The following is a 15473-nucleotide window of genomic DNA, read 5'->3' as shown; positions in this document are numbered from 1 at the left end:
TCACCCCCAAGGTTATGACTATATCTCTGGGATAGTTCATCACTCTTACCATAGAGACCGTTGACAGTGTTGCTTTCCTGCTTGATTTATGAATCACTCAGTTTCAGCTAGTCTTCTCTCCCTTCCTCCCTGTCACTTTTCAACTCATTTCCCAGCTGGTCACCGTTTCCATACTGACCAAGAATGGTCAGGGTGGCAGCATCCTTCCTTCTGAACCCGAAACCTGGTGGTCTCCACCCTTTCTGCATCGTAGAATCACCTGGAAGAGCTTCTTAAAAATATGATGCCAAGGCCCTCTTCCCAGAGACTCTGACGTATTTGGTCTATAGTGGAGAGTGTGTAAGCTCTTCCAAATGATTCTAATTCTTCCCGCATCAAGAAGCCCTACCTTAGCCCCTATAATCCACATGGCGTCTGCAGGTCTAAAAGGAATAAAGTCTGCTGTGAAATTTCTTCTACAGAGGAGCACTGGACTATGCTTCGAGCCCAAATGGACCTGATTAGCAAGCCCACTGCCTCAAATTAACCCTCACAATCCAAAATGTTGCTCTTACTTACTAAGGCTATTGTCCAGACTGGGAGGCTGAGTCAGCCCTGAAAGCCCCACTTGACTTGCTCCTGAATTGACTGACGTGTTTTTTCCCTCCTAAATGCACAGAGCACCCTGGATGTCTCTCTTCTTCTGTCACTCAGAAGCCTATCTGGGAAGCTGACAAGAATCCATCCTGCTTTTCCAGAAGGCTCACCAAGTTCTGTCAGGTTAATTCAAGCCTTCTTCCTCTGTTCTACTCATCATCTCCTGTCTGGACCACATAAGAGCCTCCTAACCAGTCTCCCTCCCATCCCAGCCCCACCCAATTCCATTTCCGCCTATGCCAGTGCCTTAGGGATCCTTCTAGATTCTCTTATCCCTGACCACATCAATCCCCTGCATAAAACCCTTCAACAGCTCCTAAGTGCCTGATTTATCACACTGTCATCAAGAATAATAATTATGAAATTAATTTGAACGGTTATACATTTTTGAGTTCTTGCTATGTGCCAGGCAGGGTGTGAAGCATGTTACATGCGTGATCTCATTTTTCAAAATATTTTATTATGAAAATTTTCAAACATACAAAAGAGGAGAAAGAATAGCACAGTCCCTTCCCTCTCTTCTTCATAATTTTAAAATTCAAAAAGCTCTGAAATCCAGAAGTTTATCATACATTTGGTGCTAAAACTCATTTGGTAGCAAAACCTGGTCCAGATAAGTATGAAATTATCTATGTCTTTATTTAATCCACTTTGTGTGACTATTCAAAAGTATCATTGCAAACATATTAATATATTTGATGATATAGGCTGTGATGTAATAACATACAGTGCATGCACCTAACTGCCTTTCTAAACTCTAGAAATATCTGAATTCAAGCACACAAGATTTTTGGATAAGGAACTGTATGAGTGTACAAGGAGCACCTATATACCTGCAACTTAGATTCAGAAACTGTTAGCATTTTGACGTCTTTGCTTTTCCATTGATCTATAGATGTAGATGATATGGATGATACAGATACAGATATAGATGATATCAAGTATAGATGTAGATATGGATACTGTTGTAGCCCCCCACCAAAAAATATAACCACATCAAATCCCTGGAACCTGTGAATGTTACCTTATTTGGAAGAGTTCTTTGCAGACTGAATTGAGGTGAGGAGATCATCCTGAATTATCCAGAGGGACCCTAAATCCAATGACAATTGTCCTTATAAGAGACAGACAGAAGAGAGGAGGCAATGTGAAACAGATTAGGGTGATGTGGCCACAAGCCGGGGAAAGCCAGGAACGTCAGAATTGGAAGAAGCAAGGAAGGAGTTTCCTCTAGAGCCTCCAGATGGATCAAGGTCCTGCCAACATCTTGATTTCAGAATTCTGGTCTCCAGCACCATGAGAGAATACATTTCTGCTGTTTTAAGCCACCCAGTTTGTGGTAATTTGTTGCAGCAGCCCCAGGAAACTAATACAGATTTAAATATAGATACAGATATTGACGGAGCTGTCGGCATAGGTTGAACCATTTGAAAGCGCTTACAGATTTCGTGACACTTCACTCCTAAACCCTTCCATGCCTGCATCTCATGTAGCCCTCCTAGAGCCCCGTGAGATACATGTACATACAGGCACATCTCGTTTTCTTGTGCTTTGCTTTATTGCACTTCACAGATATTGTGTTTTTTATAAATTGAAGGTTTGTGACAACTCTGTGTCAATCAAGTCTATTGGAGCCATTTTTCCAGAGCATTTGCTCACTTCATGTCTCTGTATCACACTTTGGTAATTCTCGTAATATTTCAAACTTTCTCATTATTGTTATATGATGGTGATCTGTGATCAGCGATCTGTGATGTTACCGCTAAGACTCGCTGAAGGCTCCGATAATGGTTAGCATTTTTTAGCAATGAAGTATTTTTTTAAAATAAAGGTATGGGGGCTTCCCTGGTGGCGCAGTGGTTGAGAGTCCGCCTGCCGATGCAGGGGACATGGGTTCGTGCCCCGGTCTGGGAAGATCCCACATGCCGTGGAGCGGCTGGGCCCGTGAGCCATGGCCGCTGAGCCTGCGCGTCCAGAGCCTGTGCTCCGCAAAGGGAGAGGCCACAACAGTGAGAGGCCCGCGTACCGCAAAAAAAAAATAAAAATAAAAATAAATAAAATAAAATAAAGGTATGGGAGGCAGTAAGGCCCTACAATGTTTCTACACAGCAATGGCAACATGAAGTATGTATGTGAGAGACCTTTTGACCCAATAGCCTGAAATACTTACACTCTTACTCTGCTCCTGCAACTCCTTGTAGACTGTGGGACTTCTAACCTCACCACCTACCCCATCTGAAAGTCCATTATGCCCCCAACCCCTGGGACAATCACACACTCCCCACTGGATATCAAAAGCAATAAAGTACTTTTTAAATTAAGGTATGTAATGTACATCACTTTTTTAGACCTAGTGTTAGGGCATACCTAATAGTCTACAATATAGTGTAAATATAAATTTTATATGCACTGAGAAACCAAAAAAAAAACCGTGTGACTCACTTTATTGTGATATTCACTTCATTGTGGTGGTCTGGAACCCAACCCGAAATATCTCCAAGATATTTTGGTGGCATAATTTTTTTCCAAGTTATGCCACCATCACCATAAATCAGTTTTATAACATTTCATCACTCCAATACTATCCCTCATGCACATTTACTGTTAGTTCCTGTCCCCACCCCACTCAAGCACTAATCTACTTTCTATCTTTATAGTTTTTCCTTTTCTGGATATTTCATATAACTAGACCATACCATATATGGTCTCTTGCATATGGCTTGTTTTCCTGAGCATAACATTTATGAGGTTCATCTATGTCGCAGCATTATCTGTAGATGGCTCCTTTTTATTGCTGAATAGTATTCCATCATAAGGATATATCACATCTGCCTATCCATTTGCCAGTTGATGGACGTTTAGGTTGTTTCCAATTTTGTCCAGCCCATCATAATTTAACCTAGGGCTAGTGGGTGGACTTCACAGATTCTGTCAGCTCCTTGACGTGACATGCAAAATATGTGTATGTGTTTTCTTTTTTTGCACTAGGTAACAAGACAGAATGTGGTGTGAGATATATGACTGTGCCCATTACAGAGGCCAGGAAATGGAGGCATACAGAAAGTATGCCCAGTTCCATTTCTTGCCACTCTTGGAGTAAAATTCAAAGCAAGAGGATTGCACCTGACCTGCCACGGAATATACAAGCAAGCATTCCTGACAGAGAGTTGAGGGGCGTGGAAACCCTAGCAGGAGGAAGGGCTTGAGGGCAGGCAGCAGCCCCACCCGCTCGAAAGGTAGAAGTTATCCTGAGATTTCTCAGGAGGGAAGCAGTCGTGCTCAAGCCAACAAGGAGAGCTTCACTCGCCGTGGGAGCCACGCCTGTTCTACATTCCTGCCACGATGATGTCCACAAAGTTAGCCAGGGTTAGTCAATGGGATGTTAGGGCTGGGATGGCTGCCTCCTCAGCGGGGATGCCCGTGTTTGAGCAAAATGACACAGGTGAATATTGCTATTGGGTCAGCTATGCCAAGGTGGGAGCTGGCCGGGGAAGTGACAAGTCCGTAAATTGGAGAGGAATTAAGACTATCAGATGGCAGAAGCAGGACACAACACAGCCACCCACTGGAGTCTTTGCCATAACTCAGGGAAGGCATAGCATCTTCCCCAGGAAGAGGTCATCTGAAGAGCAAATCAAATAAGGATGCTTATTTAGAGGGGGGATTTATGGCTCTATTAGCAAAGTGCTCCACGGGGCTGACGTGGGGAGCCGGGAGAAGAGACTGCATCGTTAGCCTTTCAACCTACAAAGAGGGCGCCCCTTGGTGAAGAGACTGTTCTGGCATTTTCAAAGGGAGGGCTCAGAAAAGCTTGCCAAGGGGCAGTCTGGGAGGTGCCTGTTGGAGCAGCAAGGAGAAGGCAAGGCAAGCAGATTCCCCCCAGTCACCACCCCCAATTTAACCACAGAAATGAGTTGGTTTATATAAAGAAGTCTAAGCAATTTCATTTAATGAAAGGAGTTCTGCTGTTAAAAAAAAAAAGTTTTTTTGGAAACCCCTGTAGCATATCTTTCAGCTAAGCCACAAGATTCATGATGACAAATGAGCTCTTACTATGTAGCAGGCTCCATGCCAGGTCCTAGAGACAAGGTGTGAACAAAACAAGGATGATCCTCAACCTCTTGCAGTTTACAGTCTCCTGGGGCAGAGAGACATCGGAAAGAATGAATTCACAAATAAATATATAATTATAAGTTGTGATAAGTTCAGTATAGAAAATGGTGACAATGAGGCAGAATAGCAGCAGGGAGGGGGTAGGGTGGCCAGAGAAGGCTTCTCAGAAGTGACACTTAAATTGAACCCAGAAGTGGAGTGGGAATCAGTTGGCAAAAGAAATGGATTTGTGAGAAGGGCCAGATGTTTATCTAAAACATTACAACTTTTGCTGAATAACCCATCCATGTGCAGAGGGAGTAAGGTAACCCTTAGGAAAGAAACATCCCACATTTACTGAATTTTTTTTCAACTTTTCTGCTAATTGGGCTGATTTCCCATATACCCAGTGCCAGCACCCTGGATGACATCAAATACAGTGGAGGACTCAAAGGCAAGGACCCTGAGCAAAACATTTGCAAAGAGTGGCTTCCAGAAACCTTAGTTCATCCATCCATTTATTCAACGGCATTTGTTATTTATTTATGATGGGCCAGGAGCTGGGGTGGAACAAGGAGGGAGGTGAGAACCCAGCTCCTAAGCAGCTTAAAACAAAGTACAGAAGGACAGGTAGATACGCAGTGTGAGAAGGGCACACCTAGGGGACACTCCTGAGAGACTACAAGCCTCAGATAACATGTGACAGGTACTTGAGAGCATGAATGGCAGTGCCAGGCCACCACTTACTCTTCTCCTCATCTCAGCCCAAGCAGTTCTGCTTTAGCCTGTCATCATGCTGAGAAATATTTGGAGGGAAAAAAAGAGGAAAGGGGGCTTCCCTGGTGGCGCAGTGGTTGAGAGTCGGCCTGCCGATGCAGGGGACACGGGTTCATGCCCCGGGAAGATCCCACATGCCGTGGAGCGGCTGGGCCCGTGAGCCATGGCTGCTGAGCCTGCGCGTCCGGAGCCTGTGCTCTGCGATGGGAGAGGCCGCAACAGTGAGAGGTCCAAAAAAAAAAAAAGGAAAGGTCCACTGCTTAAAGAGAGGAGGAGGCCTCTGGAGAAAACTCCAATTCAAAAAGATACATGCACCCCAGTGTTCATAACCGCTCTATTTACAATAGCCAAGACATGGAAGCAACCTCAATGTCCATCGACAGATGAATGGATAAAGAAGATGTGGTACATATATACAATGGAATATTACTCAGCCATAAAAAAATAATGAAATAATGCCCTTTGCAGTTATATGGATGAACCCAGAGATTATCATACTAAGTGAAGTAAGTTAGACAGAGAAAGACAAATACCATATGATGTCACTTATATGTGGAATATAAAAAAAATGATACAAATGAACTTATTTACAAAACAGAAATAGACTCACTTATGGTTACCAAAGAGGACAGCAGTGGGCAGGGGAGAGATAAATTAGGAGTTTGGGATTAACATATACACACTACCATATATAAAATATTGGTATAGATAAACAACAAGGACCCACTGTATAGCACAGGGAACTATATTCAATATCCTATGATAAACCATAATGGAAAAGAATATTAAAAAATGAATGTATAACTGAATAACTTTGCTGTACAGCAGAAATTAACACAACATTATAAATCAAGTATACTTCAACAAAAAAAATGTTAATCTCATCTGGAAACACCCTCACAGGCACCCCAGAACGATGTTTGGCCAAGTGTCTAGGCAGCTGGTGACCCAGTCAAGTTGACATATAAAATGAACTACAGTAAGTCTAAACTGTACTTAGCACACTGGTGCTCAATAAATATTTGTGGAATGAATGACTGAAAAATAAATGCTAGAAACATCCAAATGGGGCCAGGAGGGAGGGGGAGAAACAGCCCTGGGATCTAAAGTGCCCATCATGGGTGCCACGTCTGGTTTCCCGAGCACAAGAGGAAAAAGGCACGGGACCTCTGTTGGCTTCTATGCACACAGTTTGTTTTTGACAGATGCCCAGGAAGCCGCAGGGACTGCTTAAGGCTATGTCTGTCACTAACAGGTTTCCTAAACTGTGGCAGAGGAGCCGAGCTGGGCAGTCAAACTTTGCACAAGGCTGACAGCCGACATCACCGGGCAAACGGAAGACCCTCAGAGGAGATCCTGGCACTCAGGGCAGATTCCAGAGGCTTCAGGACTCCTGGGACCACAGGACAGGGATGTGGGTTACGCCTGGAGGCTTGAACAAACTCCCCCTGCTCTGCATACCCCCCTACCACACACACACAGGCCTGCCTCACAGAGTCTCCAGGGGGCCTGGGGACACTGAGGATGTGCTCAGGCAGATGAGTTATTGAGTCGCATGCCTCTTTGAATGTCAAATCCTTTTGAATTACGGCCTCATCCACCCACAGCTTAACCGCTGCTCCTGACACATCAGAGAGGTTGCCGTGAATGACCCGGATTCCAAACCCCAAGGGGTGCCACGGATGAAACCCACCTTCAAAGGACTAGAGGAGAGTAAGGAGAATTTGAAGTCTGAAGATCATTATTCCCAGCTGCAGGCGAGGCAGGAGGAGCCCTGTTGAAATCTCCTAGGACGTATCACCAAAGCAACGGCTGCAAGATAACCAGAGGGCAGGTAGGCATGAGGCAGAAAACCCAATGTGCTCATCAGTCAATGAATGAGTGGCTTCCCTTTTTGGGGGACCCTACTATCTGTGAGACTGCTTTCTTGAAGGTTTCACTTTTCACACACCCCCACCCACCCACCCCCACACACTCAAAACTATTAGCAATAAACACCACTCTGGAGATTTATGCAGCAGCTAGAGTACAGCAGGGGCTGTCCGCCATCCAAGATTGAGAAGGGTAGAAGAGCACGGGGTGACTGGCCATCCCTGGGTTATCTCCTCCCAGTTAGCAGTTGCCATAGCAAAACTTGTTTGGCAAAGTGAGAAAGAGAGAGAGACACGGGTATAGATCGGCTCTTTTCTATAGCAGTGCATCGCAGCCGAGACGAAGAACAGCAAAATGTGGATGGTGCCACAACCAAGGCAGCAGCAAATCTATTTCAGTCAGGGACTCTTAGTCTGATGAAAAACTTCAGCGGGAATTTTCACAGCCTTTGGGTTTCCTGGCAGTCTGTTTATACTCACTATATAAATAAGCCATTTGGGCACTGCTATGGCCTGAATTGCATCCCCACCCCAGTTCTTATGTTGAAGTTCTAATCCCCAGGACATCAGAATGTCTTTGGAAACAGGGTCTTTGAACAGGTGATTAGGGTGAAATGAAATCATTAGGGTGAGCCCTAATCCAATATGACTGGCATCCTCATAAGAAGGGGAGATAAGGATACAGAGGGAACACCACGTGAAGACACAGGGAGAAGGCACCATCTACAAGCCAAGGACAGAGGTCTCAGGAGAAACCAACCCTGCTGACACCTTGATTTTGGACTTCCATCCTCCAGAATGTAAAATAATATATTTCCATTGTTTAAGCCACTCAGTCTGTGCTACCTTGTTATGGAAGTCTTAGAAAAGTCACAGGCTCCCCATGACGAAAAGCACGAATACATCATCCAGTCAGTGGAACTGCCCATTCAAAGGTATCCCAGGCCAGATGGATGCCTACTCTTAACTGGGAGTCTCCAGCCAATTTTTGTAATTTCTAAATTTTAGTGTTGGGGCTAAAGCCCCAATTCTCCACCCTAGTTTCAACTTTGAAACCAAATGGAATCTAAATAATGCTTGTCTTTCTTGACATCTGCATGCCCTTCTGAATGCCTTGTCCATATGCAACCCTCAGGGATGCTTTACGTGCTGGGGATTGAAGGTCTGGAAGAAATGAAAAGAGATGGGGCAGAAGCAGCCCTTTGTGCTGATCCACGCTGAGCGGGAAAGGCTTTGACCACGTGACATTTACATTCTCTCAGAAATCCTGAGAGACACTGAGAGACAGCTGCGGTGGTTCCCATTCCACAGATGAGAAAACTAAGCCAGTGAACAGTGGAATAGCTTAAGACATTCTTTTCCAGCCCTTGATGGTGGGCATTCTCTGGTGCTTGCAAGTAAAGGTGTGTGTATGTGTGTGCATGTTCATATGCTAAAATAGCTACCTAATCAGTGTCCTCGTTTGCAGTCTTCGTCCCTCCAATCTCTCATCTGAGCTGTATTCAGAGGAGGTTCTACACTTTATGTCTGATCTTATATTAAAACCTTCCATGACCCCCCATTGTTCTTAGGGTAAGTCTGAAATGCCCAAAGTGACTGAGAAGACCCTGAAATACTTGACCCCATCCCAGCCCTCTGGTCTCATCTCCCTCCACTCACCACCACACTCCCCTCCAGTAGTGCTGAGCTGCCCTCTCTCCTCACCTTTCCTCTGGAAACATTCTTCTTTCTCCACATCACCTGGCCAGCTCCTTCCCATATGTCAGACTCAGCCTACGCAAAACTTCTTCCAGGAAGCCCTCTGCAATCCCACAGCTGGCTTCAATGTCCCTCTATGGATCCCCTGCAACCTCTGCTTCCCTGCTTCTCCCCCTGTATTATAACATTGGCTTGTCAGTCTCCCCACTAGAGCGTTAGCTTGGTGAGAATAACGTCTGTGTCGTGTTCTTCATTCTTCCCGCACGCTGAGTACAGTGCATGGCACATAGTAGATGCCCATTGAATATTAGTTTAAATGAATTTTTAATAGAAGTCAGATATATGGACATGGGGGCAGAAGAACAAGGTACCCATCCTTCTCTCACGTTCGGACATTTCCATGGGTAGGACCCAGAAAGAGAAATGTTTAAAAAAATACATCTTGACTTTAAGTCAAGTAGAGGTTGACCTTAAATCAACCATCAGTGAAATTTAGCAAAGGACAGTTGTTTGGGTGAAAAAAAAAAAGCTCAAGTTTAACTGAGTCCCTTCTAGGAAATTGTTTTTGCAAACTATAATGCTCCGCTCAAAAGTAAAAACTGAGTGTTGCCACTCATATCCCCTTGTCCAAAACTCAGACATGTGGCCACATATTGCTTCAAGGAAGAGTGGGAAATGTAGTCTTTATTCTAGGCAATCATGTGCTCCATGAAAAATCATTTTGCTCTGGAAGAAAGGGAGATTGGATATAGAGGGACAACTGGTAGGCCTTTCTCAGCATCCTCAGGTATCCATAGCAACCCCTCCTACCTACGCAGCCTGCATTCTTTGTCAGAGTTCACAGAATCCCCTGGCATGAGTGACAGCAGCAAGAAGTAACCACGCTTCATCCTAAGACTTCTAGGACCCACTGGGGCATGACATGAGCCATCAGATGGGAAACTGGGAAACTGTAAACCTTCCTTCAAAGCCCCAGTGCCCCTTTGCATCATCTCCCCCTCCATTTTCCTGTACCACATTATTTGCAAATTGAGAGGCATCAGGTCTAATGAAGAGATCACTAACTCTGGTCCAGAAGACTTGGGTTTGAATCTTGTATAAGCCCCTTATCAGCTGTATGGCCTTAAGGCATTTAACTCATCTGTGCCTCATTTTCTCATCTGTAAAATGGGGATTATAAGATCTCATGGGATTGCATTAAGGAGTAAGCAGCTCCAGTAAGGGCTCAGTAAATGGCAGCGACTGTCATCACGACGCTTCTTTTGGTCACTGAGGTCATTACAGCTGCCTTCTGCATAATCACCCAATAAGTGGAGTTTATTAAAAGAGCCTCCATTCCAGGGCTAAGTCACAGGATTTTCAGAGAATCAATATGTTAAGCCACCCAGTACAAGGAGACAGGCTATAAATAAAATCGGATTCAAAGACTGTCCCAGATGGAACAGACCTCTGTACACCCTGGTTTATCATTTTCCCATTTGTTACTGTTATCACTATTGCTAATCACAATAGCATTTGTCTGATGCCTCTTCTGTGCCAGGCACCATGCTTTTCAATCCTCATAATATTCCCACACGGCAAGTTTTCTCATTCTTCTTTCACAGGCCAGGAGTCTGTGTTCGGAGGGGAAAATGATTTGCCCCAAGTAACCCAGAGCCAGCCTAGTATTCAGATCCAATTTTAAAACAGTACTTTTTATTTATTCATTTGCTCCTTTTATATTTTATATTTCTTTATGTGAAAAATCTCCTCAAAACCGTAAGAGTAGAAATCACCCATTATCACACCACTTTCTTCTTTTGAAGTCTATAATGAAAGAATAAGTAAAAGCCATCCCTCCCCCAGAAATAACCACTTCATGCTTATGCAGTTTAATATTCTATAAATTGTCATTCTCACTCTCTTTCAAACAAATCATTTCAAACAGAAGAAGCTAAAACTGCTGTACTAAAACCTGCTGGGAGAAATGGCGTCCACACTGTATACTCCGACTTCTGCTGGTATCTTTCTTTGGTTCATTTGTTCATTCATTCATTCATCCAGTAAATATGAACCAAGCACCTCATACTTGCCAAGAACTAGTTTGATACTTAGAATACAAAAATAAATAAGACTCAGGCTCTGCCTTGGAAGAGTCACCAGCGCAGAGAGAATACCCATCACCCATTATAACATGAAATGGAAAGAGGTATAATATATACCAAGATGAAGGTCAAAAACGAGGAGAAGGTCCACGGTAAGAGATGCATTCAGGATTAGATGATGCATTGACTACAGAGACCAGGGCCAATCATCCCAAGCAGAGGCCAATAGGAGGGAACCTGGAGGACTTTTGTGTGTGGTTAGAACATCAAGGAAAGGGATGGAAAAGTCACCTGGGCCTTAAATAACATTGTTCAATTTGTAGAAATGTTAACGAAAAAGAGAGGCGCCAACATTTTTAAATTCATCATTAAGAATATAACTTGGAAATAAAGGGAAATAAACTACTGATACAGGCTCCGACATGGATGAACCTTGAAAACATGATACCAGGTGAACGCAGCTAGTCAGAAAAGACCATATAGTGCTTGATTGCATTTATATGAAATGCCCAGAATAGGAAAATCTATAGAGACAGAAAGTAGATCAGTGGTTGCCTGTGGGTAGTAGGGTATTGGAAGGAAATGGGGAGTGACTACTAATGGGCACAGGCTTTTGGGTGTGGAGGTGAAGAAAATGTTTCAAAATTGATTGTGGTAATGGTTGCACAACTCTGTGAAAATACTAAAAAAAACTGAATTGTACACTTTAAATGGGTGAACTGTATGGTATGTGAATTATGGCTCAATAAAACTCTTTTTGAAAAAAAAAGTGCTTAACAGAAAGGAAGAAAAACAAATAACTCTATCATTAGAAAATAATATACTTCTGGGAAACGTCCAGAAATAAGTATGTGTTCAGGACCAGCTTTTGTTGTCATTGTTGTTTTCCCATGATCTCACTTGGGACAAAGGGAAAATCTGCTTTTGAACTGGGTTACCCTCAGAGCCGACTGGTCAGTCAACAACCCAGGTCTAATTTTTTGTCTCCCTTGTTTAGAGGTTACCTAGAGAACAGTGAGTCTCAAAGCCTGGTCTTCGAACCACTTCCATCAGAATCACCTGGGGTCTGAGTTATAAGTGCAGATTCCTGGCATGACCCAGGCCCAGTGAGTCAAAATTTGGGGACAAGAATCCCAGGAATTTGGACTTTAATTCAGATACGCACCAAAATTTGAAGACCTCTGCCCTAGACTATGATTCCTCCATTGCGTTATGGTGGCCCCCAACTGTTTTCTGTGTCTGAGCTGATTCTCAATAGTTACCCAGACCACTGAGGCCAAGGAACCACATGAAGACATACTTGGTGTGGAAGAATCTTTGCAAAGAGATATGAAAAGACATGTAAACTGTGTGCATGACTATAACAGATGAGGTGTGAGAGGGTGACTGAGTCTGAATGGGCCAGTGGAAGGCTTCACAGAACATACTCAGGACAGGAAGACATGCATGGCCAGGAAATGTAGGATTTCAGATTTGGGACTGGCCAGATTTAGGATTCCAGTCCCAAATCTGATTAGCTGGATGATCTCAGATTTAACTCCTGTAATCTCGGTGGTGGGCTGCATCACCCAAGAACATGCCAGCCTGCCCTTTTCCCACCATCTGGATTTCTCCAATCTGCAGTGTATCCTTCTGACCTCCATGACTTGGCCTCATCACTTCTCCTCCCTAAGATGCAATCTCTTCATAAGTGAAATGATGGCTTTGATCCTAACTGTCTAGAGGTTCTCTCCTGGCTCTGATGTTATGTCATAACAAGATCAGAGGACTTTAGGGGAAGATTAGGAAGGCCTCTACCATGATTTTGACCCAGAATTAAAACAAGAAAGGATATGACCAGCATTTTTCGAGATCCATTTTTATGAGGTCTAATTTACATATGATCAAATGCCCCCCATTTTAAGTGTACATTTTGGTGAGTTTTAACAAACACAACCTCTGTCCTCACCACAATAATCAAAATATGGAGTATTTCTGTCTCTCCAAAAAGTTCCCTGTGGTCCTTACCTGACAGCCCCTCCTCAGTGTTTTCTATCACTAGAGATTACTTTGGTCTTTTCTAGAATTTCAAGTACTGGAATCATCCAACATGAACTCCTCTGCATGTAAAACCTGGAGATCCATCCATGTTGTGTCATGCATGGGTAATGCCTTTCTTCTCTTGCCAGCTTTGTTGTCATGGTTCTGATAGAGGGCAAACAGCACTTCCTAGGAAGTACCTCCCCGACCCAGCCAAGCCTATGATCTGCTCCCACACACCATGTACCCCACCACTGTAGCCCTCGCCACTAACAATGGTCTTCTCAAAGGCTTCCCAAGGGTGCCCCTAGGAAACCCCAAGTTTGTGGGTATTCCCACTACTCAGGATGTCACTGCATTATTTCTAATGTCCTGGCCCCTGATTTTAATCTGATGGTTAGTGTAGCATTATGTTCTAGTGGCTCCTTGCAGAGGGACTCTTGTGGTTGCTACATTCCAAGTTCCTGTTTAGTCTGCTAAAATGGAGGGCCCCTTTCTCATGCCCATTCTCCAGCCAGAAGGTTCCATGCAGACGGTCGCTCCTAAGTAAATTAACTTCTAGTTCCTCTTGTCCTATACCTGATCAATAAGGAGATGTTGAAGCTTATGGGGCAGAAATACATGGGCAGTCCACAGCTAGAGATTGGTCTTTATGACCTCAGAAGTCTTATGACCCTAGGAATTCAGTTCAAGATGTTAGCTTGAGTATTCAGAAGGGCTCCCATTCCAATCATCTCCATTGTCATCTTACATGTATTTGTGTGGCTGGTTGGTTACTGTCTCTTTCTGCCATGGCACAGCAGGCTTCAGAGGGTGGGAACTGGTCTGTTCTGGCTCCCCACCCCATCCTCCATGCTTCCCATACTGCACAGAAGGTACGTCACAGGGAAGTGTTGACCGAGCCACTGAAGGGGAAGAAAGAAGTAAAAAGTAAAGGAAGGGAGGGAAGGAGGGAGGGAGAAAGGAAGCCCAGACCACATCACTGGGGGTCCTCCCGTAACACTTGTAAGAAAGGGAAATCTGATGGAAGAGAACATCAAACACTCCTTTACTTACAACGTGGTATTTTGTACTGTGGCCCCCTCCCTGCGAACGACATGCTCAAGCCCTAAACCCTGGTACCTGTGAATATGACCTTATTGGGAAATAGGGTCTTTGCAAGTAAATATGAGGTTATCCTGCAGTGGGTTGTACTCTAAACCCTGTATGACTGGTGTGCCGAGAAGAAGAGAAGAGACACAGACACACTCAGGGAGAGGCCATGTGGTGACACAGGCAGAGACTGGAGTGATGCGTCTACAAACCAAGCAACATCAGGGCTTGCCAGCAACACCAGAAGCTAGGAATAGGCCAGGAAGGACCCTCTAGAGCCTTCAAAGAGAGCACGAAGGCTGACACCTTGGTTTTGGGCTTCTCGCTTCCAGAACTGTGCAAGAATAAATTTCTGTTGTTTTAAGGCACCCAAGTTTGTGATCATGTGTTACAGCAGTCCCAGGAAGCGGATACATACACCCATCATATGGGATCATAATTGCCCGTTTGCTGGTCTGTCTTCCCTGCAGAATGCAGAGCCGTGACTGGTGCATCTCAGCAGCCCCAGGACAGAGACAGTGAGGTGCCCGGCAGAGCTGTTGCTTGGTCTCCGCTCCCTGAGCGGACAGAAGGGACGGGCTGGTGGCGGCGCCGAGGGACCCCCTCAGCCTCTCTAGAGGCAGTGTTTGCATCTTCTCCCTGGGAAACCAGCTCAGCTGCACCACTCCTGCCCACGACCAGGTGGGATTCCTCCTTTGCAGAAAATGAACCGGAGGAGTGACCCTAAGTAATTGCATCCCAGCCAGGATTGAGTTTGAAAAACAAACACACTTCCTTTCAGCTACTTCCCCTCTCCCCCGACCCGCCCCGGAGACCTCTTAGCTACAGAAAGCCTCACCACCAACCCACTCCTCTGTCCAATAAAATTCTTCACATTGACACAGAGCAGAATAGCTCATCAAGGACAAGGTTTGCAAGTGACTGAGCTGTACTGAGAATCACAGTTCATTGATAGAAAATAAACTCCAATTAACAATCTCAGTTGCTTGTTTCACTTCCTGGCTGCTCATTTTTCACTTGTGCTGCTGCTGCTGACACCACCGCCAGCATCTCTGTGGAGACTTCAAACTTGGAGGCCCTGGGGAAATGTGTGGGTCTTTGTTCTTAACCTATGGAGGGGACTTGCGTTCTGGAAGGTGAGGTCTGAACATTGAGGACGTGTGGTTGACACCTTGATTCCCTCTCGTGTGTGCACCAGGCACCA

Source organism: Mesoplodon bidens, assembly GCF_964165515.1.
Source record: "Mesoplodon bidens genome assembly, chromosome: 15".
NCBI classification, from domain to species: Eukaryota; Metazoa; Chordata; class Mammalia; order Artiodactyla; family Ziphiidae; genus Mesoplodon; species Mesoplodon bidens.
The sequence above is the reverse complement of the archived record's forward strand: the minus strand, read 5'-3'. Positions refer to the sequence as shown.